The sequence below is a fragment of the Triturus cristatus genome, chromosome 2_2 (genome assembly GCF_964204655.1).
Source record: "Triturus cristatus chromosome 2_2, aTriCri1.1, whole genome shotgun sequence".
In the NCBI taxonomy this organism is placed as follows: Eukaryota; Metazoa; Chordata; class Amphibia; order Caudata; family Salamandridae; genus Triturus; species Triturus cristatus.
In genome coordinates this window covers 845,418,620-845,440,672 of record NC_140582.1, presented here as the reverse complement: position 1 = coordinate 845,440,672, position 22,053 = coordinate 845,418,620, and positions in this window count along the sequence as shown.

Sequence of the window (22,053 nt, the reverse complement as noted above, 5' to 3'; positions counted from 1 at the left end):
TGTGAATAGTGTGAATGTTCAGTAGCAAAGGTCAAAACCTTGGCGTGGTGCTACTGCTCACAAGTTTACCCAGGAACTTGTGCTAATTTGACCTGTTTTGGATGAAAGGGGTGTGCACTGTATTTGATTTCTTTTTTTTCCTGTTCTGTGCCTTGTTCCTAGCTGCTTTTTTCCTGTCTTCTCTCATGCTGCCTGGAGTGGTATCAACATTTCCCAACAGTCCCTTGTGATGTCATCTACTACATCACACCCTTGGTCCTGGCAGGCTTTATGACATCATTCACCTCTTAGCTGTGTATACAGGCGTAGTCTGAGATACCTGCAGTGTAAGTGCAGTGTCTGGGCTAGGCTATGGAGTGAAAGCTGTGTGAATGAGGGACTTGGAGCCACCGAGCTAACATCAGACTCACAGGATGGCTGCGGCAGTTCTGCTTCTCATGGCCTCTGCCATTTGCTTGTTTGATTGTTCAGTGGGAGAAACCAGGTAGCACCTCGCAGACCGCCAGTGAGATGCACTTCGAGGTGGGGGCGGAGCTTCCATAAGGTCTGGTAATGCCTTATGAGGTACCTTGTTGTCGTACCAAACAGCTTTTAATAGCAATTTCTGGAGTTCTCCCTCCGGCGAATTCAATTTTGCCTTGAGCTCCAGGAATTCTGGCACCGCCCCTATCTGGAGCTGGGTGCGGAATGTCTGTGGGTCTGATGGGAAGCAAGGTAGTATGAATGATGGTGTGAATAGTGTGAATGTTCAGTAGCAAAGGTCAAAACCTTGGCGTGGTGCTACTGCTCACAAGTTTACCCAGGAACTTGTGCTAATTTGACCTGTTTTGGATGAAAGGAGTGTGCACTGTATTTGATTTCTTTTTTTTCCTGTTCTGTGCCTTGTTCCTACCTGCTTTTTTCCTGGCTTCTCTCATGCTGCCTGGAGTGGTATCAACATTTCCCAACAGTCCCTTGTGATGTCATCTACTATATCACACCCTTGGTCCTGGCAGGCTTTATGACATTCACCTCTTAGCTGTGTCTACAGGCGTAGTCGGAGATACCTGCAGTGTAAGTGCAGTGTCTGGGCTAGGCTATGAATGGAGTGAAAGGGGATTTGAATGAGGGACTTGGAGCCACCGAGCTAACATCAGACTCACAGGATGGCTGCGGCAGTTCTGCTTCTCATGGCCTCTGCCATTTGCTTGTTTGATCGTTCAGTGGGAGAAACCAGGCAGCACCTCGCAGACCGCCAGTGAGATGCACTTCGAGGTGGGGGCGGAGCTTCCATAAGGTCTGGTAATGCCTTATGAGGTACCTTGTTGTCGTACCAAACAGCTTTTAATAGCAATTTCTGGAGTTCTCCCTCCGGCGAATTCAATTTTGCCTTGAGCTCCAGGAATTCTGGCACCGCCCCTATCTGGAGCTGGGTGCGGAATGTCTGTGGGTCTGATGGGAAGCAAGGTAGTATGAATGAAGGTATGAATGTTCAGTAGCAAAGGTCAAAACCTTGGCGTGGTGCTACTGCTCACAAGTTTACCCAGGAACTTGTGCTAATTTGACCTGTCTTGGATGAAAGGGGCGTGTACTGTCTTTGATCTCTTTTTCCTGTTCTGTGTCTTGTTGTTAGCTGCTTTCTTCCTGATTTTTTGTTTTCTCAGTTTTAACATCTACATCTCACTTCATTCTCTTTACACTTTCTTTCATTCCTTCCTTGTTTAATTCTTCTGCGGGCTTTGTGTTTCTTATTTTAGTCTTAATTTTATTCTTTTATCTCATTGCCTTCCCACGTGCCTCATTGCTTTTCTTCTTTCTAAAGTTGATTCTTGGACTTTCTGTTGTCCAGAATATCTTTTCTCATTCTTAGTGTATCTTTTCTCATTCCTGCGTCCATGTCTTTAATTTATCTTTTCATTTTTTTATCATGCATTTTTACTTTCATCATGTTATTTTCCCTGCTCTTAATGTAATTTCTTTCAGACATTGATTTGTTCATGTCTTTTCTTTTCCTCACTTTATTCGCTGCTGGTTTGTTTCTCATCTAACTCAAATATTATTTTACTCAGTTGAAATTCCCAATTTTGTTTTATTTATTCTCGATTTTTGTTTTTACAAATAGCACAAAAATAATATGATACGGATGGGCATCGGGCCATCCGTACTGATGCTGCAATACCAGGGAGGATGGGTCAATGGTGGGCCAGACCGGCATGCGCAGTTAGCCTTTCTCCAACCCGAGCTGTGTTGTACAGCCAGATGAAGAACCAAACCAGGCTCCCAGTTCCTGACTGAACAGCGCCAAACCATGCAATTGTATTCCCAGCGTGTGAGACGCCCTGGAATTGGCATCTTGCATAGTGTGCAGCAGTTCCTGACTTCAGGGAGAGGAGGGTTGGAAGCAAGTGGGTAGCCGTCAGAGCAGGTAAGTGCAATTTTCTGTTTTTGATTTGTACTCTCCCTGTCGCACCACTTCGCAATGGTAGCAGTCGTTACTTCGATATTCGAGTGCCTAGAAGTCCTTCAGCGTGTGTCATCAGTCCAATAGTTGTACTACATAAACATTTATTTGAAAGAAAAATAAACACATTTCAGACAACCCTCACATCTCTCAGACCTACCACAAATGCGGAACTCATGGTGGTTGCATGAGGGAGTGATAGTACACATTACCTGTCCACAATAAGGTTTACAACTTATTTCTAAAGACTCCCAGTGATAAAAACTTTTAACAGAAATAGGCGATAAATTGATATCACTGCTGGTGAAGCGGATGTAAAGGCAAGTGAGGAAGCGACCCTGTGTCTGGTGAGAAATCGTCTGTTGCAGACGCTTTTAACATAAGCTAGAGGCACTATATTTAGCTAATACCGGAAACCAACATATCTATAGGGTAATGCATGAAATACTTCAAGCATTGGTGTTTGCTGCTCGGGCATTTTTTGTATTTTTCTACAACTGAAGGTTTTACTCTACAAGTCATTCACCACAGAAGCACACCTTAAACTATACACATAAAATACCTTACTGGTGTAATACAAACTGCTACGAAGCAACAACAGATATACATGGACGTCAATTCACCCAAATGGCAGGGGTGGCGGAAGTGACATTACAAGCCCTTTGACATCCACTTTCATTCACACACACATACTTACACATTAGTGTAATAACGAATTGACAAAATAAAGAGAGTGAACCTCAGCTGCCCCTGTGTTCCTGGCACTGAATTTGTCACCTCTGAGGCCAGGGGTCACAAAGGCATTGCTAGGGGTCGCAAAAGGCTAGCCAGAGGTCGCAGGTTCGACCCTTAAATGACGTTCATGATGATATACAGCTCAATGGTGCATTGTGGGTGATTTTGGTGTGAGAAACGTTTCCTCTTTGCTGGCTTGTCCGGTAACCACTGCCCCTAATGTGAAGGCGTGGAGGCCTGCAGGATACACGCGGCCTGATGGTGGGACATGTGTAGGGCCTGCTCTAGTACCCCGGCAACACATTTCATGTGTCTCTGAGTTCAAGAATCAGGAAAAAGAAACTGGGCAAAAGTACCTACGAAAGATCCTGTGCTCAAAAGGAGAGAAGCAGAAAGACACGGAAAGAAAGTTACTGCTTTCATAAGATCAAAAAAAGGTTGAAAGCCCCTCACCTGTCCATAGAGGTGACAATCTCTGGGAGGAGCTTCTCGGCACTATAAGTACTGTAACCGTAAAAAGAGGACTGGGCAGTAAACCCTGTAGCTATACCCCCATCCACAACCCCAATGCCTCCCCCTGGATCAAATTACCCATGTGGTCAATTAAGGTGATAAATGGGAGAAAAAACGTCTCTGGAATTAAAAGATATATGCAGTAAAGGGCCTGATACTTTCATGTCTACATCATCTTTCTCCATTCTGGGAGCACAAGCTCGCCATTGCATGTTGCAGGGGTGCCATAAGCAGCTGGAATCCGTAATTTTACCAAGCAACTCGTAACCACGCACATGGTCTACTGATAGCTTATCTTGAGATGCCCTGATGCATTTTACAATTTTAAACTCACTGATGCCTATTCTAGCTTGGGGTCCATTAATGCCTATTCTAGCTTGGGCTCCATTAATGCCTATTCTAGCTTGGGGTCCATTAATGCCTGAACTAGCTTGGGGTCCATTGATGCATAGAATGAAAGCAATTGTTACCTGTTACACCTTGAGACCCATTGATGGCAGTTACAGCTTGAATCACATTAATGTCTGTTAGTATTTGAGGCCGATGATGCCCAGAGCTGCATGAGGCCTATGAGGCCTTTGAGCGTGTCACAGCTTGGGGCCTAATAACTGTAATTACAGCTTGGGACCTACTGCAGCCTGTTACAGATCGCTGCCCATTGATACATCTTATAGCTTGGGAGCAACTGAGAAGTGTTACAGCTCCATGCCCATTGATAAACATTACAGCTTAGGGGACCCACTGCGGCCTGTTACAGCCCGCTTCCCATTGATACATGTTACAGCTTAGGGGACCCACTGCGGACAGTTACAGCTCTCTGCCCATTGATACAAGTTACAGCTTGGCACCTACTGCAGCCTGTTACAGATCGCTGCCCATTGATACCTACTACATCTTCTTACCCAGTGCAGCCTGTTACAGATCGATGCCCACTGATACATATTACAGCTTGGGACCCACTGTGACCTGTTACAGCTTGCTTTTTATTGATTCATGTTACCTCTCAGAACCCACTGAGACCTGTTACAGTTCACTTCCCTTCGGTACATGTTTCAGCTTGTGATCCACTGATACCTGTTATAGCTCGCAGCCCATTGATTCATGTTACCTCTCGGAACCCACTGAGACCTGTTACAGTTCACTGCCCATTGATAGATAATAAAGCTTGGACCCACTGAGACCTGTTCAGCACACTGCCCATTTATACATACTACAGCTTGGGCTCACTGCAGCCTGTCACAGCTCGCTGCCCATTGATACATGTTACAGCTTCGGACCCACTGAGACCTCTGACAGCTCGCTGCCTATTGATGCATACTAAAGCCTCGTACCCACTGCGACCTGTTACAGCTCGCTGCCCATTGATGCACACTAAATCCTCGTATCCCCTGCGGCCTGTTACAGCACGCTGCCCTTTGATGCATACAAAAGCCTCGCACCCACTGAGAACAGTTACAGCTCGCTGCCCATTGATGCATACTAAAGCCTCTTACCCACTGCGGCATGTTACAGCTCGCTGCCCAATAATACGAAGTAAAGCTTGGTACACACTGAGAACAGTTATAGCTCGCTGTCCTTTGATACATGTTACAACTTCAGACCCACTGAGACATGTTACAGCTCGCTGCCCATTGATACATGTTACAGCTTGCTATCGAGGGAGACACTGAGATTGAGAGGCCTCACACAGATTAACACAAAACATGTAACATCAAGTCCACTAACAAGAGCAATTCCATAACTATAGATATTTTAAGATCAGTACCTTCAAGTGTATGTGTTCCAGAAGTATAAATCCCAGTGCAAAAAGTGCTCTGTTTTGCCGCTGTCTGGCTTGCCGCGTCTGTGTCTACTTTCTACTTATTGATACATGTTATAGCTTTGGATCCACTGAAACCTGTTACAGCTCACTACCCATTGATACATAATAAAGCTTCATACCCACTGCTGCCTGCCCTGTGATACATATTACAGATTGGGACTCACTGAGACCTGTTACAGCTCGCTGCACATTGATACATATTACAGCTCAGGACCCGGAGACCTGTTACAGCTCGCTGCCCAGTGATACATGATTAAGCTTCATACCTACTGTGCGGCAGGGCCGGCTTTAACACTGCTGGCGCCCTGTGCGACAATGTCTGTTGGTGCCCCCCAATGACTACCTCTGCCACGGAGTCCCTTACTAGCAAGCACCCTTTCACGGTGCCCCTCAAGTCTCCATAACCACTGTCTTTTATAGCACCACTCATACCAGTGTAAGGTGTCAGAGCACTTTACATCACACACATATTACAAAGAGACAATCAATCATACATCTGTAAATAAGTGTATAGGAAATGTTACAACAGACAGGACTACAAGGTGTAGTGTATGAGTAACATGTCATCGATACTTGTAGTCAATATAGTTTAGGAGTCCTTATTCTAGAAAAGCATAAATTCAGAATTTAAAACATAACATTGTTAGGGGTTCTCTTTAATAATAAGAATTGTTTTCTACCCAAATGAACCCTTTTCACAAGATTAGGATGATGAAAGACTGAGCAATTTTTTTTAACTCTAACATATACCTTGCATTTTGCATACAGTTCTTTGATGACAGTTAATAGCTCAATGTTCTATAGTAGGATTTTTACTTATATAAGACATGTTACAAAAGGAGCTCTCTTACAGAAGCAGTAACCTTCTGACCTATTTACATTATATGCACTTGTTATCTGCATAGTACCTGTTCTTAGCAGGAGTCCTTTTAACCCTCCACACTTCCTTAGGATGAGTCAAAACTTTCACTAGACAGACCTCCGGTCTCTTCCCAGGAAGACGATTAATCACCAGGGTTATCTTGACATTTTAATTGATGCCTGGAAATTGCTGGAGGCCAAGAACGCCACAGCAGGGGATTCTAAAATGATATACTTGCAAAAATGACGCCCCCACCCCAAGTCAGTGCCCGGTGCATTGGCAACGATCGCACCACCCTAGAGCCGGCCCTGCTGTGCGGTCTGTTACAGCTCGCTGCCCATTGAAACATGTTCCAGCTTGAGACCAACTGAGACCTGTTACAGCCGGCTGCCCAATGATATATATTACAGATTGGGACCCACTAAGACCTGTTGCAGCTCGCTGCACATTGATACATATTACAGCTTCAGACCCACTGAGACATGCTACTTTTCGCTGCCCATTGATACATGTTGCAGCTTGCGACCCACTGCAGCCTGTTACAGCTCGGTGCCCATTGACAAATGTTACAGCTCGGGATCCACTGAAACCTGTAAAGCTCACTGCCCATTGATACATGTTACAGCTCAGGATCCATGGAGACCTGTTACAGCTCGCTGCTCATTGATATGTATTACATCTTAGGTCCCACTGTGGCCTGCTACAGATTGCTGCCCATTGATCCATACTTCAGCTGCAGACCCACTGCGGCCTGTTACTGCTCGCTGTCCATTGATACATGTTACAGCTTCCGACCTACTTTGGCCGGTTACAGCTCACTGCCTATTATTACATATTACAGCTTGGGATCCACTGAGAACTGTGAGATCTAATTTCCCATTTATACATACCACAGCTTGGACCCACTGCAGCCTGTTACAACGTGTTGCCGCTTGATACATATTACAACTTTGGATTCAATGTGGCATGGTACAGCACTCTGCCCATTGATACACATTACAGATTACGATCCATTGCAGCATGTTACAGCTTGCTGACCATTGATGCCCATTGATGCATATTACAGCTTTGGGCCCACTAAGAGATGTTATAGCTCGCTGCCCATTGATACATGTTTGAGCTTGGGATCCACTGAGACCTGTTACAGCTCGCTGCCCATTGATACATACTACAGCTTCAGACCCACTAAGGCCTGTTACAGCTCGCTGCCCATCAATACATATTTCAGATTGAGACCAACTGAGACCTGTAACAGTTTGCTACCCATTGATACATATTGGAGCTTGGGACACACTGAAACCTGTTGCAGCTCACTACCCCTAGGTACATGTTACAGCTTGGGATCCACTGAGACCTGTTACAGCTCGCTGCCCATTGATTCATGTTACTGCTCCAGATCCACTGAGACCTGTTACAGATCGCTGCCCGTTAATATATCTTACATCTTAGGGGACCCACTGAGGCCTGTTACAGCCCGCTGCCCATCTATACATGCTACAGCTTGGGACCAACTGCAGCCTGTTATAGCACACTGCCGGCCTTGATATATATTACAGCTTAGGACCCACTGAGACCTGTTACAAATTGCTGCCCATTGACACATACTAAAGCCTCCTTTCCACTGAGGCCTATTACAGCACACTGCCCCTTGATATATATTACAGCTTAGGACCCACTGAGACCGGTTACAAATTGGCCCATTGACAAAAACTAAAGTCTCCTTTCCACTGCGGCCTGTTACAGCTCGCTACCCATTGATACATGTTACAGCTTGCTATCCACTGAGCCATGTTACAGCTTGCTGCCCATTGATACATGTTACCACTCGGGACACACTGAGACCTGTTACAGCTTGCTGCCCATTGATATGTATTACAACTTAGGTCCCACTGTGGCCTGCTACAGATTGCTGACCATTGATCCATACTTAGCTTCAAACCCACTGCGGCCTGTTACTGCTCACTGTCCATTGATACATATTACAGCTTGGACCCACTGAGGCCTGTTACAACTCCTTGCCCATTGATACATGTTACCACTCGGGACACACCGAGACCTGTCACAGATAGCTGCCCAGTGATACATATATCAGCTTGGGATCCACTGAGACCTGTTATAGGTCGCTGCCCGTTGATTTATGTTACCACTCAGAACCCACTGAGACCTGTTAAAGCTCGCTGCCCATTGATACATACTACAGCTTCATTCCCACTGCAGCCTGTTACAGCTCACTGCCCTTTGATACATGTTACAGCTTATAACCCACTAAGACCTGTTACAGTTCACTGCCGTTTGGTACATGTTATATCTTGAGACCCACTGAGACCTGTTACAGCTCACTGCCCTTTGGTACATGTTACAGCTTCGTACCCACTGCAGCCTGTTTCAGCTCACTGCCCATTGATACATAATAAAGCTTCGGTCCCACTACGGCCTATTACATACTACAGCTTGTGACTAACTGCAGCCTGTTACAGGATGCTGCCTCTCAATATATATTACAGCTTAGGATCCACTGAGAACAGCTACAGCTCATTGCCCATTGATACATGTTACAGCTTGGGACACACTGAGACTTGTTACAGCTCGCTGCCCATTGATACATGTTACCGCTCGGGTCCCAATCAGGCCTGTTACAGCTCGCTGCCCATTGATACTTGTTAACGCTTGCTATCCACTGAGACATCTTTACAGCTCATTGCCCATTGATACATGTTATAGCTTGGGCCCACTGAGACCTGTTATAGCTCGCTGTCTATTGATACATGTTACAGCCTGGGATCCACTGAGACCGGTTACAGCTCGCTGCCCATTGATACATGCTACAGTTCGGGACCCAGTGCGGCCTGTTACAGCTCGCTGTCCACTAATACATATTACAGCTCGGGACCCACTGATTCCTGTTACAGCTTGCTGTCCATTGATACATGTTACAGCCTTGGATTCACTGACACCTGTTACAGATCGCTACCCATTGATGCATATTACAGCTTGGGATCCACTGCAGCTTGTTACTGCTCGTAGCCCTTTGATCTGTATTACAGCTTCAGACCCAGTGAGCAGTGAGAGGCAGTGGTTTATCGAGACATGGCCAGCACCTCTGTCGTATTTTCACAGTCAGCACAGAGTTGAAGTATAATACAGCGTGCTCAATGCAGATATCGTGCCACCCACAATATCAATCAATGCGCATTATAAAATTCCACGCATACAACTTGGAAACAATTTCAAAAAGCAGAGCACTGCACGTCTAAGTCAAAACTGCAGACCCACAGTTGAAAGTTTTATTCTTTAAACAAATAAAAGTCCATATATCATAATCCTGATCATGAGTAGATTGATTAGACAAATTGTTGACACGTAGATATATGAGCCAAACAGTTCAGTTAGACAAAATGTTGACACATATATTAAAGAACCATACAGCCGACACGTGTTTCGACGCTTCAAGCGACTTTTTCAAGGCAGTTAACAAAAAGACCATATAAGAATCAGGTTAAGATCTAATAAGAGGGGAGATTGGGTTGATCAAGATTAGAGTGTGCCCAAAGAAAGAAATATTTACTTCTAAAGGAGAAGAGCAGGTAATTATGAAGAACCTCCAAAGTATTTAAGATTAATTGATCATAAAGAAAAATTATAGAAAAACCATAGACTCCAGCAAGTCCTATGGAAAGAAGATGTGAATAGTGTTATATCATACCAAAAGTTAGAAATAAGATCTAGACAAATCGTGATGGATTAAATAGTAGTAGGTACCCAAGTAGAGGGGAAATTTAGTAATAAAACACCCAATACAGGACAAAAGTGTAGCTGACAGCAAGCGGAAAAAAAAGGGGGAAGAGAGAAAAAAGCCAAACAATAAATAAATAATCACCTCAAACACTAGATATCAGATGGCATTCAACAACTTGAACTCGGTCTGCACAGTTGTCAAGGAACCAGTCATGTGTAACACCGAATAACTCCGTATTTTCTGTAAAAGTCAGAGTAGAGTATATGTGTATATAAATGTACATGGTAAATACACAAGAGCAGGTTGTTATAAAACCTAATATTAAGACACCCGAACACAATACAACGCCAATCGTGACAAACTACTAGTTGCTTTTATCACAAGCGCATTGGTATATATTGATTTAGTATATGGCATAACACACCCTGCCAGGTTGGTAATGTCCTATTCTACATCTCAACTCACAAAAATCTATCCAAATGGTTAATGAAGAACAGATGTCGTGTCTAACGTAATCTGTACAGAAATTAAGACTAGTAAAATAACATCTCACCATTGTCAGTTACTACATAGCCACTGTTTTGGAAAAAACCCAAATTGGCAGTATAAGTTATAAACCAAGCCGTCACTATATGACAAAACTCGATCCTAATGTTTCATAAAAAATGCCTGACCTTTAAATGAAAATGCGCCCTAATTGATATAAACGCGAGTCAAAAAACACATTTTGTTAGGAAAGTTTACCCGAACATATAGTAGAAGCCAAAGAAGTGCTCAAAATTTAGACTAAGTCCGGACCCAAGTAAACGCCCTCCGGGATTTTGATAACATCCCTTAGTACTCTGTCAAATAGATTAAAAAGAGAAAAGAAGGTCTATTGAGAAATGTACACCACATCAATACCACGTGTTAAGGACACACAGCATCAAAATATATCTGCTGTACACCGAGAAAGGGGGAAAATAAACAGGCAATCTACTCACTGAGAAAAGTATAACACGCGACCCGTAAATAAGAACCGAAACGCCGTCATTGGAAAACCCGACCTTAAATGCATCCAGTTACGTCATCTAAGCTTGACCGGCGTAACCCATACGCACGTATTGCGTACGTACTGCCTATTGATGCATACTAAAGCCTCGTACCCATGCGGCCTGTTACAGCTCGCTGCCCATTGATGCACACTAAATCCTCGTATCCCCTGCGGCCTGTTACAGCTCGCTGCCCTTTGATGCATACAAAAGCCTCGCACCCACTGAGAACAGTTACAGCTCGCTGCCCATTGATGCATACTAAAGCCTCGTACCCACTGCGGCATGTTACAGCTCGCTGCTCAATAATACGAAGTAAAGCTTGGTACACACTGAGAACAGTTATAGCTCGCTGTCTTTTGATACATGTTACAACTTCAGACCCACTGAGACATGTTACAGCTCGCTGCCCATTGATACATGTTACAGCTTGCTATCGAGGGAGACACTGAGATTGAGAGGCCACACACAGATTAACACAAAACATGTAACATCAAGTCCACTAACAAGAGCAATTCCATAATTATAGATATTTTAAGATCAGTACCTTCAAGTGTATGTGTTCCAGAAGTTTAAATCCCAGTGCAAAAAGTGCTCTGTTTTGCCGCTGTCTGGCTTGCCGCGTCTGTGTCTACTTTCTACTTATTGATACATGTTATAGCTTTGGATCCACTGAAACCTGTTACAGCTCACTGCCCATTGATACATAATAAAGCTTCATACCCACTGCTGCCTGCCCTGTGATACATATTACAGATTGGGACCCACTGAGACCTGTTACAGCTCGCTGCACATTGATACATATTACAGCTCAGGACCCGGAGACCTGTTACAGCTCGCTGCCCAGTGATACATGATTAAGCTTCATACCTACTGTGCGGCAGTGCGACAATGTCTGTTGGTGCCCCCCAATGACTACCTCTGCCACGGAGTCCCTTACTAGCAAGCACCCTTTCACGGTGCCCCTCAAGTCTCCATAACCACTGTCTTTTATAGCACCACTCATACCAGTGTAAGGTGTCAGAGCACTTTACATCACACACATATTACAAAGAGACAATCAATCATACATCTGTAAATAAGTGTATAGGAAATGTTACAACAGACAGGACTACAAGGTGTAGTGTATGAGTAACATGTCATCGATACTTGTAGGCAATATAGTTTAGGAGTCCTTATTCTAGAAAAGCATAAATTCAGAATTTAAAACATAACATTGTTAGGGGTTCTCTTTAATAATAAGAATTGTTTTCTACCCAAATGAACCCTTTTCACAAGATTAGGATGATGAAAGACTGAGCAATTTTTATTAACTCTAACATATACCTTGCATTTTGCATGCAGTTCTTTGATGACAGTTAATAGCTCAATGTTCTATAGTAGGATTTTTACTTATATAAGACATGTTACAAAAGGAGCTCTCTTACAGAAGCAGTAACCTTCTGACCTATTTACATTATATGCACTTGTTATCTGCATAGTACCTGTTCTTAGCAGGAGTCCTTTTAACCCTCCACACTTCCTTAGGATGAGTCAAAACTTTCACTAGACAGACCTCCGGTCTCTTCCCAGGAAGACGATTAATCACCAGGGTTATCTTGACATTTTAATTGATGCCTGGAGATTGCTGGAGGCCAAGAACGCCACAGCAGGTGATTCTAAAATGATATACTTGCAAAAATGACGCCACCACCCCAAGTCAGCGCCCGATGCAATGGCAACGATCGCACCACCCTAGAGCCTGCCCTGCTGTGCGGTCTGTTACAGCTCGCTGCCCATTGAAACATGTTCCAGCTTGAGACCAACTGAGACCTGTTACAGCCGGCTGCCCAATGATATACATTACAGATTGGGACCCACTGAGACCTGTTGCAGCTCGCTGCACATTGATACATATTACAGCTTCAGACCCACTGAGACATGCTACTTTTCGCTGCCCATTGATACATGTTGCAGCTTGGGACCCACTGCAGCCTGTTACAGCTCGGTGCCCATTGACAAATGTTACAGCTCGGGATCCACTGAAACCTGTAAAGCTCACTGCCCATTGATACATGTTACAGCTCAGGATCCATGGAGACCTGTTACAGCTCGCTGCTCATTGATATGTATTACATCTTAGGTCCCACTGTGGCCTGCTACAGATTGCTGCCCATTGATCCATACTTCAGCTGCAGACCCACTGCGGCCTGTTACTGCTCGCTGTCCATTGATACATGTTACAGCTTCCGACCTACTTTGGCCGGTTACAGCTCACTGCCTATTATTACATATTACAGCTTGGGATCCACTGAGAACTGTGAGATCTAATTTCCCATTTATACATACCACAGCTTGGACCCACTGCAGCCTGTTACAACGTGTTGCCGCTTGATACATATTACAACTTTGGATTCAATGTGGCATGGTACAGCGCTCTGCCCATTGATACACATTACAGATTACGATCCATTGCAGCCTGTTACAGCTTGCTGACCATTGATGCCCATTGATGCATATTACAGCTTTGGGCCCACTAAGAGATGTTATAGCTCGCTGCCCATTGATACATGTTTGAGCTTGGGATCCACTGAGACCTGTTACAGCTCGCTGCCCATTGACACATACTACAGCTTCAGACCCACTAAGGCCTGTTACAGCTCGCTGCCCATCAATATATATTTCAGATTGAGACCAACTGAGACCTGTAACAGTTTGCTACCCATTGATACATATTGGAGCTTGGGACACACTGAAACCTGTTGCAGCTCACTACCCCTAGGTACATGTTACAGCTTGGGATCCACTGAGACCTGTTACAGCTCGCTGCCCATTGATTCATGTTACTGCTCCGGATCCACTGAGACCTGTTACAGATCGCTGCCCGTTAATATATCTTACATCTTAGGGGACCCACTGAGGCCTGTTACAGCCCGCTGCCCATCTATACATGCTACAGCTTGGGACCAACTGCAGCCTGTTACAGCACACTGCCCCTTGATATATATTACAGCTTAGGACCCACTGAGACCTGTTTCAAATTGCTGCCCATTGACACATACTAAAGCCTCCTTTCCACTGTGGCCTATTACAGCACACTGCCGCTTGATATATATTACAGCTTAGGACCCACTGAGACCGGTTACAAATTGGCCCATTGACACATACTAAAGTCTCCTTTCCACTGCGGCCTGTTACAGCTCGCTGCCCATTGATACATGTTACAGCTTTCTATCCACTGAGCCATGTTACAGCTTGCTGCCCATTGACACATATTACAGCTTGGACCCACTGAGGCCTGTTACAACTCCTTGCCCATTGATACATGTTACCACTCGGGACACACTGAGACCTGTTACAGCTTGCTGCCCATTGATATGTATTACAACTTAGGTCCCACTGTGGCCTGCTACAGATTGCTGACCATTGATCCATACTTAGCTTCAAACCCACTGCGGCCTGTTGCTGCTCGCTGTCCATTGATACATGATTAAGCTTCATACCTACTGTGCGGCAGTGCGACAATGTCTGTTGGTGCCCCCCAATGACTACCTCTGCCACGGAGTCCCTTACTAGCAAGCACCCTTTCACGGTGCCCCTCAAGTCTCCATAACCACTGTCTTTTATAGCACCACTCATACCAGTGTAAGGTGTCAGAGCACTTTACATCACACACATATTACAAAGAGACAATCAATCATACATCTGTAAATAAGTGTATAGGAAATGTTACAACAGACAGGACTACAAGGTGTAGTGTATGAGTAACATGTCATCGATACTTGTAGGCAATATAGTTTAGGAGTCCTTATTCTAGAAAAGCATAAATTCAGAATTTAAAACATAACATTGTTAGGGGTTCTCTTTAATAATAAGAATTGTTTTCTACCCAAATGAACCCTTTTCACAAGATTAGGATGATGAAAGACTGAGCAATTTTTATTAACTCTAACATATACCTTGCATTTTGCATGCAGTTCTTTGATGACAGTTAATAGCTCAATGTTCTATAGTAGGATTTTTACTTATATAAGACATGTTACAAAAGGAGCTCTCTTACAGAAGCAGTAACCTTCTGACCTATTTACATTATATGCACTTGTTATCTGCATAGTACCTGTTCTTAGCAGGAGTCCTTTTAACCCTCCACACTTCCTTAGGATGAGTCAAAACTTTCACTAGACAGACCTCCGGTCTCTTCCCAGGAAGACGATTAATCACCAGGGTTATCTTGACATTTTAATTGATGCCTGGAGATTGCTGGAGGCCAAGAACGCCACAGCAGGTGATTCTAAAATGATATACTTGCAAAAATGACGCCACCACCCCAAGTCAGCGCCCGATGCAATGGCAACGATCGCACCACCCTAGAGCCTGCCCTGCTGTGCGGTCTGTTACAGCTCGCTGCCCATTGAAACATGTTCCAGCTTGAGACCAACTGAGACCTGTTACAGCCGGCTGCCCAATGATATACATTACAGATTGGGACCCACTGAGACCTGTTGCAGCTCGCTGCACATTGATACATATTACAGCTTCAGACCCACTGAGACATGCTACTTTTCGCTGCCCATTGATACATGTTGCAGCTTGGGACCCACTGCAGCCTGTTACAGCTCGGTGCCCATTGACAAATGTTACAGCTCGGGATCCACTGAAACCTGTAAAGCTCACTGCCCATTGATACATGTTACAGCTCAGGATCCATGGAGACCTGTTACAGCTCGCTGCTCATTGATATGTATTACATCTTAGGTCCCACTGTGGCCTGCTACAGATTGCTGCCCATTGATCCATACTTCAGCTGCAGACCCACTGCGGCCTGTTACTGCTCGCTGTCCATTGATACATGTTACAGCTTCCGACCTACTTTGGCCGGTTACAGCTCACTGCCTATTATTACATATTACAGCTTGGGATCCACTGAGAACTGTGAGATCTAATTTCCCATTTATACATACCACAGCTTGGACCCACTGCAGCCTGTTACAACGTGTTGCCGCTTGATACATATTACAACTTTGGATTCAATGTGGCATGGTACAGCGCTCTGCCCATTGATACACATTACAGATTACGATCCATTGCAGCCTGTTACAGCTTGCTGACCATTGATGCCCATTGATGCATATTACAGCTTTGGGCCCACTAAGAGATGTTATAGCTCGCTGCCCATTGATACATGTTTGAGCTTGGGATCCACTGAGACCTGTTACAGCTCGCTGCCCATTGACACATACTACAGCTTCAGACCCACTAAGGCCTGTTACAGCTCGCTGCCCATCAATATATATTTCAGATTGAGACCAACTGAGACCTGTAACAGTTTGCTACCCATTGATACATATTGGAGCTTGGGACACACTGAAACCTGTTGCAGCTCACTACCCCTAGGTACATGTTACAGCTTGGGATCCACTGAGACCTGTTACAGCTCGCTGCCCATTGATTCATGTTACTGCTCCGGATCCACTGAGACCTGTTACAGATCGCTGCCCGTTAATATATCTTACATCTTAGGGGACCCACTGAGGCCTGTTACAGCCCGCTGCCCATCTATACATGCTACAGCTTGGGACCAACTGCAGCCTGTTACAGCACACTGCCCCTTGATATATATTACAGCTTAGGACCCACTGAGACCTGTTTCAAATTGCTGCCCATTGACACATACTAAAGCCTCCTTTCCACTGTGGCCTATTACAGCACACTGCCGCTTGATATATATTACAGCTTAGGACCCACTGAGACCGGTTACAAATTGGCCCATTGACACATACTAAAGTCTCCTTTCCACTGCGGCCTGTTACAGCTCGCTGCCCATTGATACATGTTACAGCTTTCTATCCACTGAGCCATGTTACAGCTTGCTGCCCATTGACACATATTACAGCTTGGACCCACTGAGGCCTGTTACAACTCCTTGCCCATTGATACATGTTACCACTCGGGACACACTGAGACCTGTTACAGCTTGCTGCCCATTGATATGTATTACAACTTAGGTCCCACTGTGGCCTGCTACAGATTGCTGACCATTGATCCATACTTAGCTTCAAACCCACTGCGGCCTGTTGCTGCTCGCTGTCCATTGATACATATTACAGCTTGGACCCACTGAGGCCTGTTACAACTCCTTGCCCATTGATACATGTTACCACTCGGGACACACCGAGACCTGTCACAGATAGCTGCCCACTGATACATATATCAGCTTGGGATCCACTGAGACCTGTTATAGCTCGCTGCCCGTTGATTCATGTTACCACTCAGACCCCACTGAGACCTGTTATAGGTCGCTGCCCGTTGATTTATGTTACCACTCAGAACCCACTGAGACCTGTTAAAGCTCGCTGCCCATTGATACATACTACAGCTTCATTCCCACTGCAGCCTGTTACAGCTCACTGCCCTTTGATACATGTTACAGCTTATAACCCACTAAGACCTGTTACAGTTCACTGCCGTTTGGTACATGTTATATCTTGAGACCCACTGAGACCTGTTACAGCTCACTGCCCTTTGGTACATGTTACAGCTTCGTACCCACTGCAGCCTGTTTCAGCTCACTGCCCATTGATACATAATAAAGCTTCGGTCCCACTACGGCCTATTACATACTACAACTTGTGACTAACTGCAGCCTGTTACAGGATGCTGCCTCTCAATATATATTACAGCTTAGGATCCACTGAGAACAGCTACAGCTCATTGCCCATTGATACATGTTACAGCTTGGGACACACTGAGACTTGTTACAGCTCGCTGCCCATTGATACATGTTACCGCTCGGGTCCCAATCAGGCCTGTTACAGCTCGCTGCCCATTGATACTTGTTAACGCTTGCTATCCACTGAGACATCTTTACAGCTCATTGCCCATTGATACATGTTATAGCTTGGGCCCACTGAGACCTGTTATAGCTCGCTGTCTATTGATACATGTTACAGCCTGGGATCCACTGAGACCGGTTACAGCTCGCTGCCCATTGATACATGCTACAGTTCGGGATCCAGTGCGGCCTGTTACAGCTCGCTGTCCACTGATACATATTACAGCTCGGGACCCACTGATTCCTGTTCCAGCTTGCTGTCCATTGATACATGTTACAGCCTTGGATTCACTGACACCTGTTACAGATCGCTACCCATTGATGCATATTACAGCTTGGGATCCACTGCAGCTTGTTACTGCTCGTAGCCCTTTGATCTGTATTACAGCTTCAGACCCAGTGAGCAGTGAGAGGCAGTGGTTTATCGAGACATGGCCAGCACCTCTGTCGTATTTTCACAGTCAGCACAGAGTTGAAGTATAATACAGCGTGCTCAATGCAGATATTGTGCCACCCACAATATCAATCAATGCGCGTTATAAAATTCCACGCATACAACTTGGAAATAATTTCAAAAAGCAGAGCACTGCACGTCTAAGTCAAAACTGCAGACCCACAGTTGAAAGTTTTATTCTTTAAACAAATAAAAGTCCATATATCATAATCCTGATCATGAGTAGATTGATTAGACAAATTGTTGACACGTAGATATATGAGCCAAACAGTTCAGTTAGACAAAATGTTGACACATAGATTAAAGAACCATACAGCCAACACGTGTTTCGACGCTTCAAGCGACTTTTTCAAGGCAGTTAACAAAAAGACCATATAAGAATCAGGTTTTAAGATCTAATAAGAGGGGAGATTGGGTTGATCAAGATTAGAGTGTGCCCAAAGAAAGAAATATTTACTTCTAAAGGAGAAGAGCAGGTAATTATGAAGAACCTCCAAAGTATTTAAGATTAATTGATCATAAAGAAAAATTATAGAAAAACCATAGACTCCAGCAAGTCCTATGGAAAGAAGATGTGAATAGTGTTATATCATACCAAAAGTTAGAAATAAGATCTAGACAAATCGTGATGGATTAAATAGTAGTAGGTACCCAAGTAGAGGGGAAATTTAGTAATAAAACACCCAATACAGGACAAAAGTGTAGCTGAAAGCAAGCGAAAAAAAAAAAGGGGGAAGAGAGAAAAAAGCCAAAACAATAAATAAATAATCACCTCAAACACTAGATATCAGATGGCATTCAACAACTTGAACTCGGTCTGCACAGTTGTCAAGGAACCCGTCATGTGTAACACCGAATAACTCCGTATTTTCTGTAAAAGTCAGAGTAGAGTATATGTGTATATAAATGTACATGGTAAATACACAAGAGCAGGTTGTTATAAAACCTAATATTAAGACACCCGAACACAATACAACGTCAAACGTGACAAACTACTAGTTGCTTTTATCACAAGCGCATTGGTATATATTGATTTAGTATATGGCATAACACACCCTGCCAGGTTGGTAATGTCCTATTCTACATCTCAACTCACAAAAATCTATCCAAATGGTTAATGAAGAACAGATGTCATGTCTAACGTAATCTGTACAGAAATTAAGACTAGTAAAATAACATCTCACCATTGTCAGTTACTACATAGCCACTGTTTTGGAAAAAACCCAAATTGGCAGTATAAGTTATAAACCAAGCCGTCACTATATGACAAAACTCGATCCTAATGTTTCATAAAAAATGCCTGACCTTTAAATGAAAACGCGCCCTAATTGATATAAACGCGAGTCAAAAAACACATTTTGTTAGGAAAGTTTACCCGAACATATAGTAGAAGCCAAAGAAGTGCTTAAAATTTAGACTAAGTCCGGACCCAAGTAAACGCCCTCCGGGATTTTGATAACGTCCCTTAGTACTCTGTCAAATAGATTAAAAAGAGAAAAGAAGGTCTATTGAGAAATGTACACCACATCAATACCACGAGTTAAGGACACACAGCATCAAAATATATCTGCTGTACACCGAGAAAGGGGGAAAATAAACAAGCAATCTACTCACTGAGAAAAGTATAACACGCGACCCGTAAATAAGAACCGAAACGCCGTCATTGGAAAACCCGACCTTAAATGCATCCAGTTACGTCATCTAAGCTTGACCGGCGTAACCCATACGCACGTATTGCGTGTCACCGCCATTTTAGTAGTTTATGTGCATCTGTAACCGAAAATAGACAACAATAGTATATAGAGCAAGAAGTATACATGTAGCCAAATAAATGTCCCCAATGTAAAAACTATCAATAAAATGACACTGTTAGTTGCCTGAATAATTAATTCCCATCTCAAAAGATAAACAATAACGAATTAGGATAAAAAAATCACGATCTGCACATACTTTATATGGCAACAGTCTATAAAAACGCGCTCAAACGTGTTCACCAAGGGATACAAGGTACCAAAATTAAAAATATAAATTTAGTCATAGAAAAGCACGTTTTGCGTGACACCACCATATTAGTAGTTTGTATACATATGTAACCAAAGAAGACAACAGTGGTATACAGAGCATTGATACATGTTACAGTTTTGACCCACTGAGACCTGTTACAGCTCGCCGCCCATTGAAACATGTTACAGCTCAGAACCCACTACGGCCTGTTGCTGCTTGAGGGCCCCTGATGCCTAATACTGCCTGCGGCCCGCTAGTGCATAATACAGCTTGGAGCCCATTTAAGCTTTATTACAACTTGGAACCCATTGTTTCTTGTTATAATGTGGGACTCATTGATGCCTGTTACAGTCTGGGAATCACTGATGCTAGTTACAGCTAGGTGTCTGTTGGGGTTTGTTACAGCTTGGACGTAATGACCACAGTTACAGCTTGAGACCAATCTATGCCTATTACAGTTTCATTGTTCCTTTATAACTATTAAAGCCTGAAGGCAATAAATGTCTGTTGAAGCTAACTGTTCACTGACAGACAATACTACTTGAGGTCTTTTCATGCGTAGTACTTTTTGGAACCTTTTTCTTCCATTTATGGCTTGAGACCCATTGAGTTTTGTTCATTCTTGTGTCTCATTAAGTGGCATTTTCTCCCCATCCCCTCTAGTCGCAGGTATACAGCTCTGATGCTGATTACAGATAGATTTCCTTATGTTATGTTGCATCTCCTTTCAAGGTAGTTAGGTTGGCACTGTATTCTGCAGTATTAACTTTGATGGGTGAGGCTAGTTTGCTCTGCTAACGGGTAAAACAAGCCTAGATTTTGTAGCATCTCCTGGTATGACAATATAGTAGCCCTACATTCGGTGGTATAACTTGTCATGAAAAGAAAAAAAAAAATCTTTTTCTCTTAACCTGGCAGATTGGAGGTGCAGCATCACCTTCAGTAGCTGGTAAGCTAGTTCAGTCAATCAGTCAAATAATCTTTATTCATCTTACTTGCAACTATAAATACATCCAATGATTGAAAACATTTAAGATATAGAACCAGCAATGCATAATAGACTTCTTGACAAAAGCAATTCATAATCAGCAAAGTAACAGTGATAAACTGAATTAATATTCCAACAAATAGCAGCATTGCACTAGTTAACAAATAAAAACAAAGACAAAAATTATCGAACAATAGCCATAGATCAACATAAGGACAACCTATATTAATCTTTAAAGCAACACTGTATCCATAAAAAAAATTATGTACAAAAACAGTTTTTTAAAATCAGAAAAGATTTAAGGGTAATTTCCCAACCTCATTCCGTAAGCGAACAGCTGTAGAAATATATCTGTAAACCATTAGACATGTATATTCATCATTTAAGAGCTGGAGGTGGTATTAGGCAGGCCGACACTTCTTGATATTTAGGAGTTTTAATAGGGGGATAATAAAATCCTGTCTCTGTTTGGTCTACAGGCGACAAAAAAGCATTTTCTATATTGATTTTTAGTCACACACGCATAAATCCAGTTTAGCATCACAATAAGCTTTGGTGGGTAGGAAACCAAGAAGAGTGCAATGCAAAAGCTGAAACTAATAAGATAAAACATTTTCGTGTGACAAAAATAAAAAGAGAGGTAGGGCTCAACACTTG